The sequence below is a fragment of the Rhipicephalus sanguineus genome, chromosome 4 (genome assembly GCF_013339695.2).
Source record: "Rhipicephalus sanguineus isolate Rsan-2018 chromosome 4, BIME_Rsan_1.4, whole genome shotgun sequence".
NCBI lineage: Eukaryota > Metazoa > Arthropoda > Arachnida > Ixodida > Ixodidae > Rhipicephalus > Rhipicephalus sanguineus.
The window spans coordinates 60,116,359-60,131,135 of NC_051179.1; the positions used below are offsets into that span (position 1 = coordinate 60,116,359).

A 14,777-nucleotide genomic window follows, 5' to 3' on the forward strand; every position below is an offset into this window, starting at 1 on the left:
AGGGGGGGGGGGGGGGGGCAAGGGGGCGAGAAGGGGGGGCGCAAGTCAGCCCTATACATTGTAGGGGGGGCGAGAAGAGGGCGCAAGGCAGCCGCATACATTGACATAATAGGGAGGGGGGCGCTGCGACGAACCTTCGCCCCCCCCTGAAGGGGAACCCTGCGCACGCTTATGCATGTGCATACGCCACTTGACTCATGGCCAGTGGCCAGTATAATATCAAGGGGGTGCCGTATGACGTTGGTATGGGAAATGGCCTAGCACGAGAAAAAAATTTAAAAATACTTAAAGAAAACAAACAGCTTCGCTAGTCTTCTATTTCACAAAATGAAAGACCTCTCATTCTTTTTCTTTCTTTTTTGCCGTTCTTCCATAATCCATTGCGTGATTGGAACAGCACAGAAATGTTATGCATGACCGAATATTGAAAACGTCAGTATCCTACAACGTGGTCAAGAAAGCGCCGGAGTTGTGTGCTGTTCCAGCCACCACTAAAAACGAGCGCGTTTTCCTCTAACTGCCGGAAGTTAGCAACATGCCAACACGAGCATCATTCATTCTCGGAATATTCTTCATCCCGAGGTGGAGTGCAGTCTCTAGGGAAGATGAATGCGTAGGAATTCCATGGACAAAAGCTTTGCAGGTTGTCGACATGGCAGCAAAGCAGACGTCACTGGGAGCAACGGCACCGAGAAAAAGCGTGACGCGCGAGAATACGCCTTTTCATTCGCGAGGGCGGTGAATACCTATGTGAACGGGATGTGAGTTATTGAACGTCAATGCTTGTGCGCGTCTCCATCAACACGCAAAGTGAGCGAGCTGGGACTCGAGCAGGGCTAGCCCGAAGTGTGACGGCAGGATTTGGCGGAGATTCGTATATGAATGAGAGCCCACCGACAGATCTGGCTCTTTTGGATCACGTTATCGTTTCTTTTGCCCAAAGCCCATAAATATGAAAAATCGGAGAGCCTATCTTAAGAAAAACTTGGCAGTGGGCTAGTTGGTTAAACATTATCGAAGATTTTTGCGCAAACTTTACAAAAAGTGACTGGGAACACTCATATTTGCGCTCATATGGGCCGTTTGTGTGCTCTTGCTCTGTTCCCAGTCACTTTTTGTAACGTTTGCGCAAAAATCTTCGATAATGTAGAACCTATCTTATTACCGATATGTTTAAGAGAGATGTATTTTACGTCTACACTGGCACCGGCTGTACTATTCGTCTCGTGACAAAAGAACTAAAGAAGGTAGAAGTTTAGGATAAAATGAAGCCTTGAAGAGATGAAAAAATCTTTGAACACGGGGCGTCACTGAAACCAACGTTTTGACAAGCGGTCTCGTCTTCTTCAAGGCATCAACTGCCTTGCTGCCCTGAAGACAAGACCACTTGCCGAAACGTTGGCTTCAGCGACATCCCCTGCTCATCTTTTCGTCCTCTAAACGGGACTGAAGGTAGATTCAAATATCATTGCGAAGCACAGGAGACAGATATTTCAAACATTTTTTTTCAGTTCCGCGCGCGATGCGAAAAAAAAAAAAAAGCACCGCAGTGACTAAGCGTACACTGTTATAAGGAAATGCACGGTTCTTTAAACTGTAAATACCCAAAAGATTTCGAGAACAGGCACATTAATTTTTCAACGTGCAGCATTATTCACGCGCTTGATCTTCTCATCTATAATTACTCATCATCACCGCTTGGGCCTGGGTAGTGGGACTCAGGCTCATTAGAATAAAAAGGGCTCTGACGACCATAGACGTTGCCTTCACAATATATTTGTACAGATTATTTCCTTCAGGCGTACACCCTGAACAGTGCATGTGCGAATGCGGTTCAATGGAGTGTAGTTAAAAGCTTGTACTCGTCTTTCCGTACGCAACGGTCGACAGGCCTCGCGGTCGTGACGACATCTTCAGGCATCTGTAGCCTTCGTACGCATTACATGACGACCGAAAGGGCAAGGACTGCGCACAACGCTTCCACGACTAGAGCAGTGCCGAAACAGAGGCGCATAGGACACTGGCACACACAAACTGACGTCCGCTTAGAGGCGCCCCTCCTCCTTCACTCCATACTTCACTGCTTCCGTTTCCCGATTCCTCCGGCTACGCAGGGTCCGCATGATTTGACAGTGCCGCGTAAGTCGCTTTGTTTTGTGCGCGAATTTATACTATTCTAGTTAATAACTTGTTAACTGTTTCTGTTCGAATAACCGGTGAATACGGTGAGGGAACCGGTGATTAACATTACTGTGAATGACTACTGTCAATCCAGTTTCGCTGCAGCGGCGCCATCGAGAAATACAAAAATTGCCTGACATCGTTAATGAAACTGATAATGAAACCTTTTTTCTTCCCTCTAACAATGCCCACAATACCAATGCCAATAAGAATGATTGTTGCCTCGAAGCGTTTAGGTGTTTAAAAGGTATGACGTGTCATTGTTTTATAATCTGTGTAATTCACTGTTATTCGAGTGTTTTTTTCTTAAAAAGATCTTGTGTATCGTTGTCGTTGTGGTAAACTATTACATCGATTGTTAACTGTGTTATTACCCATGTGTACCTCCCCTACGCAATGCTTACGGCGATGTAGGTGAAGTGCAAAAAAAAAAAAAACAGGTGGCAGAGTATCTTGAAAAAGTCTATAGCAAACTTCAAACATACTTTATTAGAGTCTCCATAGAAATTTGCCCACGTCGGACCTGAGGAGTGTTCCGAACCAGTCAGCCGCATGAGCGCCGCATAAGCCGCACTTGAGCAAACACACAATTCCTTAGCGATGACCATAGTCCTCACTCCGTCATCTAATAAAATTCATTTCTTTAGACAAGCTATTAAACAAATTGTTGCCTAGTTGAAGTACGTTACTCGGGAATATATTCATGCTTGCATGCTTTTGAAAGAATTTGCGCTGAAGCTCCGCGCTCAGGCTCCATGAAAGTTGCCGACGTCATTTCCGTCACGGAAATTACGTCGCTAAGAGTACGCTAGTTTTCTTTTCTTTGTTTTATTGATGTTATCCCGATCGTGCGCTCGAGAAGTGGAATGGCAACTGTTTCGCAATTTACAAGCTCCGTAGTGCACCAGACGTCTATTTTAGAATGGCATATATTGCATGCCTGTGTAAAACAATGTAAAGGGTCTCGCATCTTTACGAAACTGGCTCCACTTAATATTCACCACGCCATTTGTTTATAAATGCGAAAACCTTCAGTAGATCACTCGACATCCGAAGCCCGTCGTTCCTGAATATTAGCAATATACTCATGGGAAACTTCCGTGTTGGTGCACCTTCTTCAGAACGATATTTACATTGTCTTGTTTGTTTCGTGATCCATGGTCTTTTTTATAGTGAAGCGTTTAGTTATAAACTTTTTCGAGATACTGTTTTGTAGTTTAATTAAATTCTTAATTTTGTGTGTTCTTATTACCGAAGACTATGAAAATATGTTACGAAACGGTAATATATTTTTCGTATTATGCAGCTACATGCTTAAACGGCGTATCTGCGACCGTTTTTCTGTCACACAACAATAATCGCGGTAACAATCTCGCGTGCACTTTCCCAACGTTATCGCCACGCGTCCCGCACTTCCAGGTCACGAAGGTCGTGCTCGCTATCAGCGTGGCGTAGTGTTCGTGACAGAAACGTGGCGAGCACAGAGCTTTCAAGAAAGGAAGCGCAAGCAAGCCAGAAAATTGTCGTTATTCGCTATAGATGATTCGCTAAAGGGCGCGAAACCGTTTTATAGTGTAAGAAACATGAAGAGCATACTCTCTAACAGACTTGTTAGTAATGAAATTACAGTAATGACATCACAGTAATTAAGTTATTCTGCTGAAATTAGTGATAACACGGGGTACTTTCGTAGGCTGGTAATATAGTAATGTAATCAATCACTTCAAGCGAGTAATTTAAAGAAAATTACTTATACGTTTACAATTACATTTGACTAAAGTGCAGCGTGTCGGCTTCACTTATGGAATAAAACATTGAACAAACGAATGAAAGAAAAGTAACAAAGACAAGTTAATCTGAGTGCCGAACCTCAAGCGTGGGAGCGAGGCAAGCCCACAGAAAAGCCGCGTAGCATTCCAACTCGAAGCCTTGAATGACGTTGCTCGAATAACTTTTGTTAAAGTAACTTCATAGTAATTTCATTACTTTTCTAAAGTAACGGTGCTGTAACGAGAAAGCCCTTGACTCGTCTCCTATGTGTACGCAGATTCGCCCATTGAAGAAAGGAGGCCGGAAAAAAAACGCAGCCCACACAAGGGTCACAATCCGTTCCAGACTGTACGCCCTTACAAAATGGAGTTAAACAATCTATAGATAACCAAAACCCACTTTTAGACAGTCTATAGATTGTCTACATACATTTTTGAACGGGTGGCATGCAGTCGCTATGGTCGTATTCTGAAAGCGCCAGTGTGGCTAACATTTGATCGTGTCAACATGGAATTGACTTAGAAGTGTTAATAAGAGTCACCAGAGGGGGGAAGTATTACATATCAGCTTTTTACTCGAGCGAGCGAAGACGAGGAGAGCGAAGTTGCACCGCCGAGGACTCTCAGCTCGTGACCAGGCTGCCTGCCTGAAGTGTTCTAAATGCAATAAAAGGTACCGGACGGTACTTACATTTAAAGAAATTCAGGTAAATGTAATTAGTAATGTAAGCTAACTACTTTTAAGTATGATTTTGCCATCTCTGCCCTCTATCCTTCTCGCCCTTTGTATTTTTTTGTTGACCTGTTTCATTGCCATTTTTCAATTTTCTCGTATGGGTTCTTTATGCAAGTAGCGGCCACGCACGACGTCGCCGAAAGCAGGAGAAGAGGGCATTCATCGAGATTCTGCGAGTTATGTTTTTGAAGGGCCTTGCGAAATGCTTCGGAGGAAACGGAGAACCCGGGCCGGCGCTCCGATAACGATTTCAAAACACGCCCGCACGGCCGGCACCGTCTTGTACAAACACGGCCCAGAATAAGCACAGGGATTCAGAACAAGAGAAAAAAAATAAAGACCGAACATATGTGATGTCGTCCGAAATCAATATAACATTCTAAGCACTACACTTCACATATACCAATTCCAGAAGATCGCAAGTTCTGATCGAAAAAAAAACAAAGAAAAATAATAAGAAGGTCAGAGACCCATCATTATAGTGAACGATGAGCCACTGGGCCTAACCACGACAACGATTTGGCGATTCACTGATCTAACCTGGAGAAGTATAGTAAACGCTCTAAAATATTCCATACTGCAGGGGTCCCATTTCACTTCGATTACTAAGCTTTGTTCAATGTGCTGCCACTGCACAGTAATGTATACAGTACTCACGGACTGAAACGCCACATCGTTGCTTCTCTTTTCTTCTTAGCAATTTATCGTGGTAACCGCGTCATGCTGCTGCAAATTTGATCGCTAAAGTTAATGTTGGCTCTGACGTAAGTGTTCCGAGTAAAAATTACAGCGATATGACACGAACTGCAGACGCTGGAAACTAAAGTACGCGCCTTACTTATAGCCCTAAATCATCGCGTTTCAATACGCGAGTACTGTACACGAACGCTTTTTTCATTGCCCTTTGCACAAGTATGTGGCCACCGCCACCGTAGAAAAACGAATCGACAAACTATCGTTCAAGGAAAGAGGTCATACAGCCACTAGTTGAGTACAGCGACTGTATTGCTTATAGGCCATAACTAGAGTCACTGTATATGCTACCTTTAGGTAGCAGATTTGCGCATAGGTCTGGCTAGCAACCACAGCTATGCGGTGAACACGCGCTCCGTTTTTGCAGGCGACATGCCTACGGGGTCACCGTTCGACATGTTGACGTGTGGAAGACCGGTGATTAACATTACTGTGAATGACTACTGTCAATCCAGTTCGCTGCAGCGGCGCCATCGAGAAATACCAAAATTGGCCTGAGCGTCAGCTTCTCCGCAACGCATGGTCGCTAGCGGCGTTTGGAAGACAGATGCGCAACTCTGCTACCTAAAGGTAGCATATACAGTAACTCTAGCCATAACCACCCGGCTAATGACCCCTAAGTAATAGTGGCTACAACCAGTGCTACTGTAAGCGCTAACCACTGAGCAATAACCGATGCTGTTTTTTTTCGCTGAGCACTGATGGCGAGAGCGATTGCATGCTAAGGAGTAATGGCAATCTTCGTCATCACATTTTCGTCTGCACACACGCATACAGAAAACACCGCTGCAAGTGTAATTATGGGATTTCACGCGCAGAAACAAAGATATGATCGGGAGGTACGCCATTAGTGTGGGACTCAGGATTCAATCTAACCACCTGGGGTTCTTCAACGTGCGCTTAAGTCTAAGTACGCGGGTGTTTATGCATTTTGCCTCCCATCGAAATGCGGCCGCTGAGGCTGAGAGTCGAACCCGCGCCCTCGATGTTAGCTGCACACCTTACATGTCGTTGTTGCCGACACATATTCATTTGGGTATGTTTATATAGTTTTGCTGATCCTTTATTTGTACCAAGGTGCACTGAATAGCACTGTTTCCCGAATTCGATTTTTTTTTCCTTGTGTCTGCGTCACTGATGTCACCTCGTAGCGAATAGTCGTCAGGACGTTCGGCCTTTAGCTTCGCTCCGATTTTCTGCATAGTTTATCAGAAGTAAAACCGTTCATTCGTTCCAAGCTACCACGGCGGCTTAAAGGTTGGCTGATGTCCTCCTGGCGTCATTAAAATAACGAAGACTGCCGTTTTCAAAGAGATACAAAGAAATGCAGCAACGAACAGGTAGGGACTGGATGAATCACAACGTGATAACATCACGAAGGAGGCGCTGATGAAGAAAATTCCGAATCCGAGTGTCGCAGGAGGAACTCGAAACCCTTCTTGAAGGTATGGACGCTCTCCACAATCTGTGTCGGTGCGGTTCGTGCTTCTTAAATATCGCAGCCCCTTCCCCCCCTTCCCTATCCAGAGTACAAGCCCCGAGGACGCGCCACGGAGTGCAGGCAGTCACTGCGGGGAAGGAATCGATAAGCGCGGCTTATCTGCGTGCAGCAGAGATTGCGAGAGAAAATAACGGGAACGTCCCAATCGCAGCCACGAGAAAGAGCAATCGTGGCAGCCACTCGAACCGTGTACTCGGGACGGAAAACAACTGGCGCCGATAGCAGTGTTCCGCCGCCGCGCGCATTTGCGCCCTTTTCGAGGGGCCGCACTCTGAAGAGCCTACGCGCGATTGCCTCGAGCATCGTAACAGGAGGAGGGAAAGAAGAAAAAAAAAACGAGTATACGTAAGTATAAAAGTATATCGACGACATAGTGCTTTGGCCCTGAAAGGACGGTCAGTCGGCAAGTAGGAAAGCGCCATGTTTCCTATCTTCTGTCGCTCCCGCGACGCGTTTTCTCTTTCCTTCACGCGCGCGGTATGCGTTCGTGGCGGGATTGACCGCGAACGGTGGTGGCAGATTTTCAAATGCGTGTGGCCTGCGACAATGTAATCGGCCAACACTCGTCCGAGTAGCCAATGCACTTCGACATCTCACCCTCCTTATCACGAGAAGCATGGCGCCATCGTTGAGAGTACGTGGAACTATACGGAGCGCCAGCGACGGCTGAATCACTGCGGTGAAACAAGCTTTCACGGAGTAGCCGACGGCTGCCAAAAGCCGACGTTCACGGCAATCGCAAAGTAAGTTCATAAGGAACACACAGAAACTAGGGGTATCAACTGAAACTGAATCATAACGTTGTTATTTAGCCTATAATGATAGGTTGGCACAGGTCTATATACCAGGGTCACACGAACGAGACGAGTTGAACGGAGAGCAAACGCGGCTTGCTATCGGCACGCTGGCTCTAAAAGAAACAGCGCATGCTTGTATAAACTGGGCGGCCCGCGAACACGCGTCAAGTTTTCCGACTAAGCGAGTGTTAAGCGTCTGCCTAGTCGAGCTCGTTGCGATAGGAGACGCAGCTGTGTCACAAACGCCGTCTATATATAGAAGAAAGAAGAAAACACGTCTTGGCTTCAGACGCCCCTAGAAGTGTGAGAGTCGAGGGTATGCATCTTATAATGCGCAGCCAGCGCCGATCGCGACGATGCTTTTATCGGCGCACTGGCTGACCCGAGCGAAATGCCGGCAGTACTCGCTTTGCCGCATTCCCGGAACAAGACAACGGAAAGAAAAACAGGGCGCGCGAGAAAAAACAAGAGAAAGAGTAACATAGAGAGAGAAATAAAGACGAGTAAGACAGATGGCGGAGAAAAAGAGACAATGCAGCAACAGCTGGGCTCGCGAAGATGCGAACAAGCCTTGCTGCTGCTGCCGCTTGCTAGCTTGCAAGCAAGGCATCGTGCGTTGTAATGAAGATACAGCCGACCCAAAGGCGCTGCGCGTCGTGTTTCACGCCGCATACAGGCTACACGTTGTGGAAACAGCAAACGGCGCGTTTTCTGCGCGTGTAACATCACTGAGTGCGCATACCTGGACGTGCTTCCTTCGGCCTCTTCTCTTTTTTTGCTGGTTTCTTGCTCTTCTTGCCAATGACGTGCTTGTCCTGGTTCTTTCTATCAGCCAATCCCTCCCGAAACGGCTCACAACACATGGAGTTCACTGCCGACTCTTGCGTTATCACGCGTCTAGTCACCAGTGCGGTAACAACACAACGCCGAAAGCATATGCAAATATCACGATTCGCACGCACAAACGCACACGCGCACTTGCGTCGCACAGAGCCGTGTCTTCGAAGTCGTTGCAAAACACAATAATCACTCGGTGCGTCTTCTTGAGACGTATACACGCCGACGAAGCCACGCACAACCCAAACCACCGTTTTGCAGAATACTCGCCGGCTCACACAATCGCCGATGGTTCGGTCTCGGAGTCAGCACCGACGAGAAGGCGTCGAGGCGTGTCGAATCGACGACGAGGTCGAATGCGACGCGACGCGACACAAGCACGTGGATATGCTGCGGAGCGGAAACGACTCGAGTCTTGTCTCGAAGATCGTGCGTGTCGTCGTAGAAAAAAGAAAAAAGAATCCTCGTCGCCTTGGTTTCGTTCGCTAGCAAGGGGGATAAAAAGTCGGCCGGTGGACGGCTCGGCGGTCCGACTCGTTCGTTCCACGTCGATGCGGCGACGATGACGCGATGCAGCAGCAACGAGCGGCGCACACAAAGGGGGAAGGGAAGGTTCGGGCCCCGCGCCTCCTCTCCTCCTCTTGTTCCTTCTTGCAAGATAACGGCGCGAGAGGTCGGCGGTGAGGAGAAAAAGAAAACGGTACAGCCCGCGCCGTCGGCTATGGCTACGGCATGTATCACACGCACTGGGAGGCTGTGCTGCGTCGCGCGGCTCGCGCGCGCGGAACCAGCAGACGCGACAGCCAACGCGCCGGCGGCAGGCGATGCGAGCAAGGTGTGTACGTGCGTGCGTGCGCTCGCGCTCGGGCCGCTCGGGCTGCCGTCGCGTCGACGTCAGCTCCGGCGCCAGCCAATGCGGCTCTGCCCCGTGGGTTTAAAAGCCGATCGGCCCCTGTCGGCGTTCCGCAGTTCGCTCGGCGTCAGCGCGCGCGCTCCTCGCTCTTCGCGCTCGGCCCGAGGTTCAGCGGGTCGCGCCGCGGAGCGCCGCCGCCAGCGTCGGTACGCGAGGGGGAAAAAAGCACGTGCCACTCGGCGACGAAGGGAAAGGAATAATCGAACGGCTGCGTGGACCGAGTTGCGGCAGGTATTTTGGTGCCCGTGGGGACAAGCCGCCGAGGCAGAGTCGGGAACCGAGTCGGACGGAGAAATCAACGCGCGGAGTTCGTCCCCTGAGGTCCTCGAAGGGACCTCATTTCAATAAAGGTTGTTTCTCTCTCCTCTCTTTCTCGCTCGCGCAATATAGAGTGGGCGCCCACTTCTTGTATGGATAATGAACGTAAACAAAGAAATGCGAGACTACGCGCTTCAGTTGTAATGAGGCGATAATGGCACGAACCGTAGAGAGAAAAGAAAACGGTAGGCATAAAAAAGAGTCGGCCACCTGAACTAGGGCTCTAATGAAGAGAGGTAGCGCAACCAAAAGAGCTTTGCTGTAAATACCTTGAACAAATCAAATGCGCAACATAGCGCCTCGTGCATTTGCTGCTTTAATTATTGACGGTGAGGGAATGCTGAGTTCGCTGGATGTTACGGGCATCTCATTACAGGAGGAAAGGAGGTGATTTTAATTAGAAAGGGTTCGGGCGCACTAAAATAAAGCGTGGTTGTATGAAAGCTTTCACCAACATTTTTAATTAATAAGAGCAAGACTTCGAACCTTGATAGAGCTTCTGACCCTGACAACATATATATGATCCGAGGGCTCGCCAATTAGTTAAAAAGCCCCAAGACTGCCCTCATCACTCGCCAAATCAGTCTGCGTTGCAAGCAATGCACATGAGAACTGGTCTCCGACTTCGCAATTAAAATTTTGTTGGCTCTCGTTCGTAGTTGCTTCTCCTCCGCTTCTTCGTTGAAGTACGTTCAATACCAGGTCGAACTAAAGACTAAGCTAGTTGCTCCACTGGTGCGCTCTACCGAAATGAGGTGTATGGGTAAGCACGGACAGGTTGAACAAACGGGGGAAGGTGCCTCAGACAGGTTGGCCAGCCTGTCTGAAGCGATTTCCCCTGTTCGACATGTCCTCACATTGCGTTTCCATCCGTTGGCTCCCGCCTTAACGATGGATTTTCGTGCTTGGCGAATAAGTAACGGTGAAGACTGGAGATGGTGCTATAAAGGAAGGAAACAGAAACATAAAGGTAGAAGGCAGGGAGGTTGACCTGAAGTGCTTCCGGTTGGCTTCTCTACAGTATGGGGATGGATTGGGCAATGGGAATAGAAGGACGAGAGAGAGAAAGGGGGAAGCGAAAGAAATGCGTGAAGTCAGGGTCGCGTGCGGGACTGCACCACAAAATGCGAAAATAACGCAGCTTTATATAGAGCACTTGACAAAACAAACATTCACATTCACAGGACTTGGACAAGGATAGCGCTGGGAACACTGCCCACTCGGTTTTTATCCCACGATACATAGCGGCTAGCTTTAGATCAGAACCCTGGACAAGGGTACAGGTGGAGTATTAATGACTGTGCAAATAACCAACAGCAACCACACTTGATGGTGACTATCATCATCATCATCAGCCAGTGTACGCCCACTGCAGGGCAAAGGCCTCTCCCATGTTCCGCCAATCAACCCTGTCCTGTGCTTTCTGCTGCCACGTTATACCTACAAACTTCTTAATCTCATCTACCCACCTAATTTTCTGTCTCCCCCTCACGCGTTTGCCATCTCTTGGGAGACTAAAGTAATGTGGAATGTGGAAGTAACGTAATGTGGAAGTAATGTGGAATAAAACTAAAGTAATGTGGAACAATCTTGGCAGAGAACAACGCTTTGCGATAGGTGGCGAGACACTGGAAGTTGTAAAGGAGTACGTCTACTTAGGACAGGTAGTAACCGCGGAGCCGAACCATGAGACTGAAATAACTAGAAGAATAAGGATGGGATGGGGCTCATTCGGCAAGCATTATCAAATCATAATGGTAGTCTACCACTGTCCCTCAAGAGGAAGGTATATAACAGCTGCATCTTACCGGTACTTACCTACGGAGCAGAAACCTGGAGACTCACAAAGAGGGTTCAACTTTAATTGAGGACGACGCAGCGAGCGATGGAAAGGAAAATGATAGGTGTAACCTTAAGAGACAGGAAGAGAGCAGAGTGGGTGAGGGAGCAAACGGGGGTTAAGGATATCATAGTTGAAATCAAGAAGAAGAAATGGATATGGGCCGGGCACGTAGCACGTCGGTAGGATAACCGGTGGTCATTAAGGGTAACTGACTGGATTCCAAGAGATGGTGACTATAGTCAGATACAACTTCCGGAGAAGCCCAGATGATCGAAGCGCGGCAGCCGACCGCCTCCGCGACTAAAGAAGTAGTCCCGCTCATGCACTCGGATATGTTCTCCTAAGGCGGAGTCACCGGCCGTCCGGCTCATGACGTCAGTCTAGAGTGCGCGCCCATTGGTGTAGGTTTGTGTGACTTCCGCCTTTGAGGAGGAAATGTTGCGGGCTTCTAAAGTTGCATTCGACTATAGTCCGCTTTGGACCCAAGGGTAAGTACCGTGTCGGGCATGCTCATCAATATCGACAGTACAATCCCTCTCCCATAAAAATATAGGAACACCAAAAAAGGAAAAAAGAACAAGTGAAAACGCTTAAACGTCAGTGTCTTCCTTGCAGTATACCGCACCCCGCCAAAGCATGACGACATGATGGCCCTAATGGCACAACTTAGAGGTTTCCCACGAGTGTGCAAGCATTGGTGCAGACTCATTCATAGATAAAAAACGACGTACCCGCACTCCCGTCAGCAGGACCACGACGCGCTTTCCTTCGATATTTTGAGCTGTTCCTATCCCTCACGTCCTGACTATATATTTACGCTATACTAACAGTATAGCGTACTGTAAATGAGACTTTCCAGTTATCACCATACAACAATTTCGCATGACGAATGCACATTGAAGATGTTGAAGGCTCATTCATACAAAACAAAATTCAAGGAGCTGTTCGAAACGAGAAGGGCAAAGTTTTCGCGAAATCATTGACTTAATTAATTCGAGTTACTGGTTTCAGCAACGCCGGAGACACGACTATAGAGCCGTATTTCATTATCCTATATTAAAGGGACGCTGCAACGCTTTCTTTTTTATTTGTGCAACAATACAAGATTGTCATGGTGCTTGCAGCAAAAGGTGACTTTAAAAAAAACGTCACCTGACTAGGCCTCTAGCACCACGTCACCTTTTCCAAGTATTCATCGAATGGCTTCATTAAAAGAGCCTATTGCCTCACGAATCGACTGTGCAAAAACTTTTAGAATCCGTTAAGTACGAGCGGAACTGCAGAGATTTGTCGCATGCTATAACCTCTCTCTCTCCTTTCGTATCAGCAGGCGCGTTGAAAGCTACACAGGGGGGGGGGGGGGTGACAAGGGGACAAGAAGATGGACCCGTTCGTCCAGCGCGCGTCATGACCTTCAGTAGTTTTTTTTTGTTTTTTTTTCTCCGACCTCGCGGCTTACTTTCAGTATAATCACGAGCGTGCGCGGGGGCACGTCGCGGCATCCCGCGGCGGTCGCGGTAACTTTGCAGCTCTCGACACTGAAATCAGTCAATGGCCGTGGACTTTGTGTTTATGCCATCATCTGTCGAGAGAACGGCAAGGGATTTCTAGCTGACTTTGAGATTTAATTGCAAATCCCAAGCCGTGTTCTGCGCTATAACGTTAAGCTCACATGTTTTCAGGAGCCTCGACTACCGATCGGCAGCGCTTGCTGACCACGCTGAAGAAGTGTGGCAGGGCCTTTGACAGCGGAGCTGTTTAAGCTTGCCAAACCCTCGCGTGCTTTCGCACAAAAGTGGGCGGGTACGCGCCACAGAAATCGGCTATGTGCCAAGCAGCTCCTAGCATAGCATAGCCATGCATAGTATAGTATAGCACAGGTGTGGGAAAGGGTAGTGAGTGTGAGTAGGAAGGAAAGAAGGAGGGGGAAGGTGAAGCATTGCATAGCCTTGTATGGTATAGTTTAGCAAGGGAATGGGAAAGGGAAGTGAGGACGGGGAGGACTGATGATAGGGTGAGGAGGTCGGAAACGAGGAGGGGAGGTGGTAAAGTGCAGCATAGTCACGTATAGTATAGTATAGTATAGTATAGTATAGTATGGTATAGTATAGTATAGTATAGTATAGTATAGTATAGTATAGTACAGTATAGTATAGCAGAAGGGTAGAAAAGGAAAGTGAGGGTGAGAAGGAGTTATGTGAGGATGAGGAGGCGGGGAAGGCCGCCAGATCCATTGTTTCCTCAGTCTTCGCACCGCTAGTGCTTAGCTGCCCCAATCTTCCTTTTTTTTTTTTTTAATGCTCGCTCAAGTTTCTGCCATTGCGGATAGCGTACAGTACTCACGAATTGAAGCGCGACATCCTTGTTTTTTTTTTTTTCAGTATAACGACTGCTATAAGCATTCGCTTGTGATAACCACGCGACATCGCTGAAAATCTGACCTCTAAACATAATGTTGGCAGCGATGTAAGTGTTCCGGTCTAAACTAAGTCGACAGGACACGAACTGTCGGCGCTGGAAACGAAAGCCCACGCATTAATTAGCGCTACATTTTCACATTTCAATCCGTGAGTATTACGCAGGTGTCATGCTGGGCTGGCTATGGCGTGGAAAATTGTGCGTATGCTTCCAATTTCACAGGGCTATCACACACGCGCACTCTTCGCTGTTAAGTACCAACCACTGGCAAGCGCCGGCACGCGTTCCACGCGCCTACGCGCCAAATGCGTCGCGGCGCGCCCCGTGGAGGAAAAGGGCGCGCAACCACTGGCAAGCGTCGACCGCGCCGGCCGACGCTCGCTTTCGGCAGAGGCACAGTGTTGCCTGATCTTTTTGTTTAAAACTGTCCATGTACAGCCTAGAACGGTGCGTTGTCAATCGAAGCGAATTAGACTGTCGTTAAAATATTGATTGTGCTTCACCCACCACTGTTTTGACTATTTAAGAAGTAATTAATATCGCAATGACCAAAGTAACAACCACGGTATGCACAAGTAATCGACATCGGCGCGTGCGCTGCTAAGTTCACGTCTGCATCACGGGACGCAGCCAACGATGCTTGCGAGATCGCCAACGCTTGTGCGATCGCCTTCTTGACGCCTGTTCACGGCCATGCTATTAGTGCCCAAC

At 48.1% G+C, this 14,777-nt stretch overlaps 1 protein-coding gene across 3 annotated transcripts in view; it reads right to left on the minus strand.

Annotated features, from left to right (window-relative positions):
• The window catches only part of LOC119390066 (uncharacterized), a 220,911-nt gene that overhangs the window by 161,401 nt on the left and 44,733 nt on the right, over positions 1 to 14,777 (minus strand). For 2 of the 3 annotated variants that reach the window (XR_007415763.1, XM_037657600.2), the window contains exon 1: positions 8,480 to 9,385. The exons of the other annotated variant lie outside the window; for it this stretch is intronic. The gene's annotated coding sequence lies outside the window, so the exon portion shown is untranslated. Of the gene's footprint in view, positions 1 to 8,479; positions 9,386 to 14,777 lie in introns of those variants that run through there. 3 annotated transcript variants of the gene reach the window in all.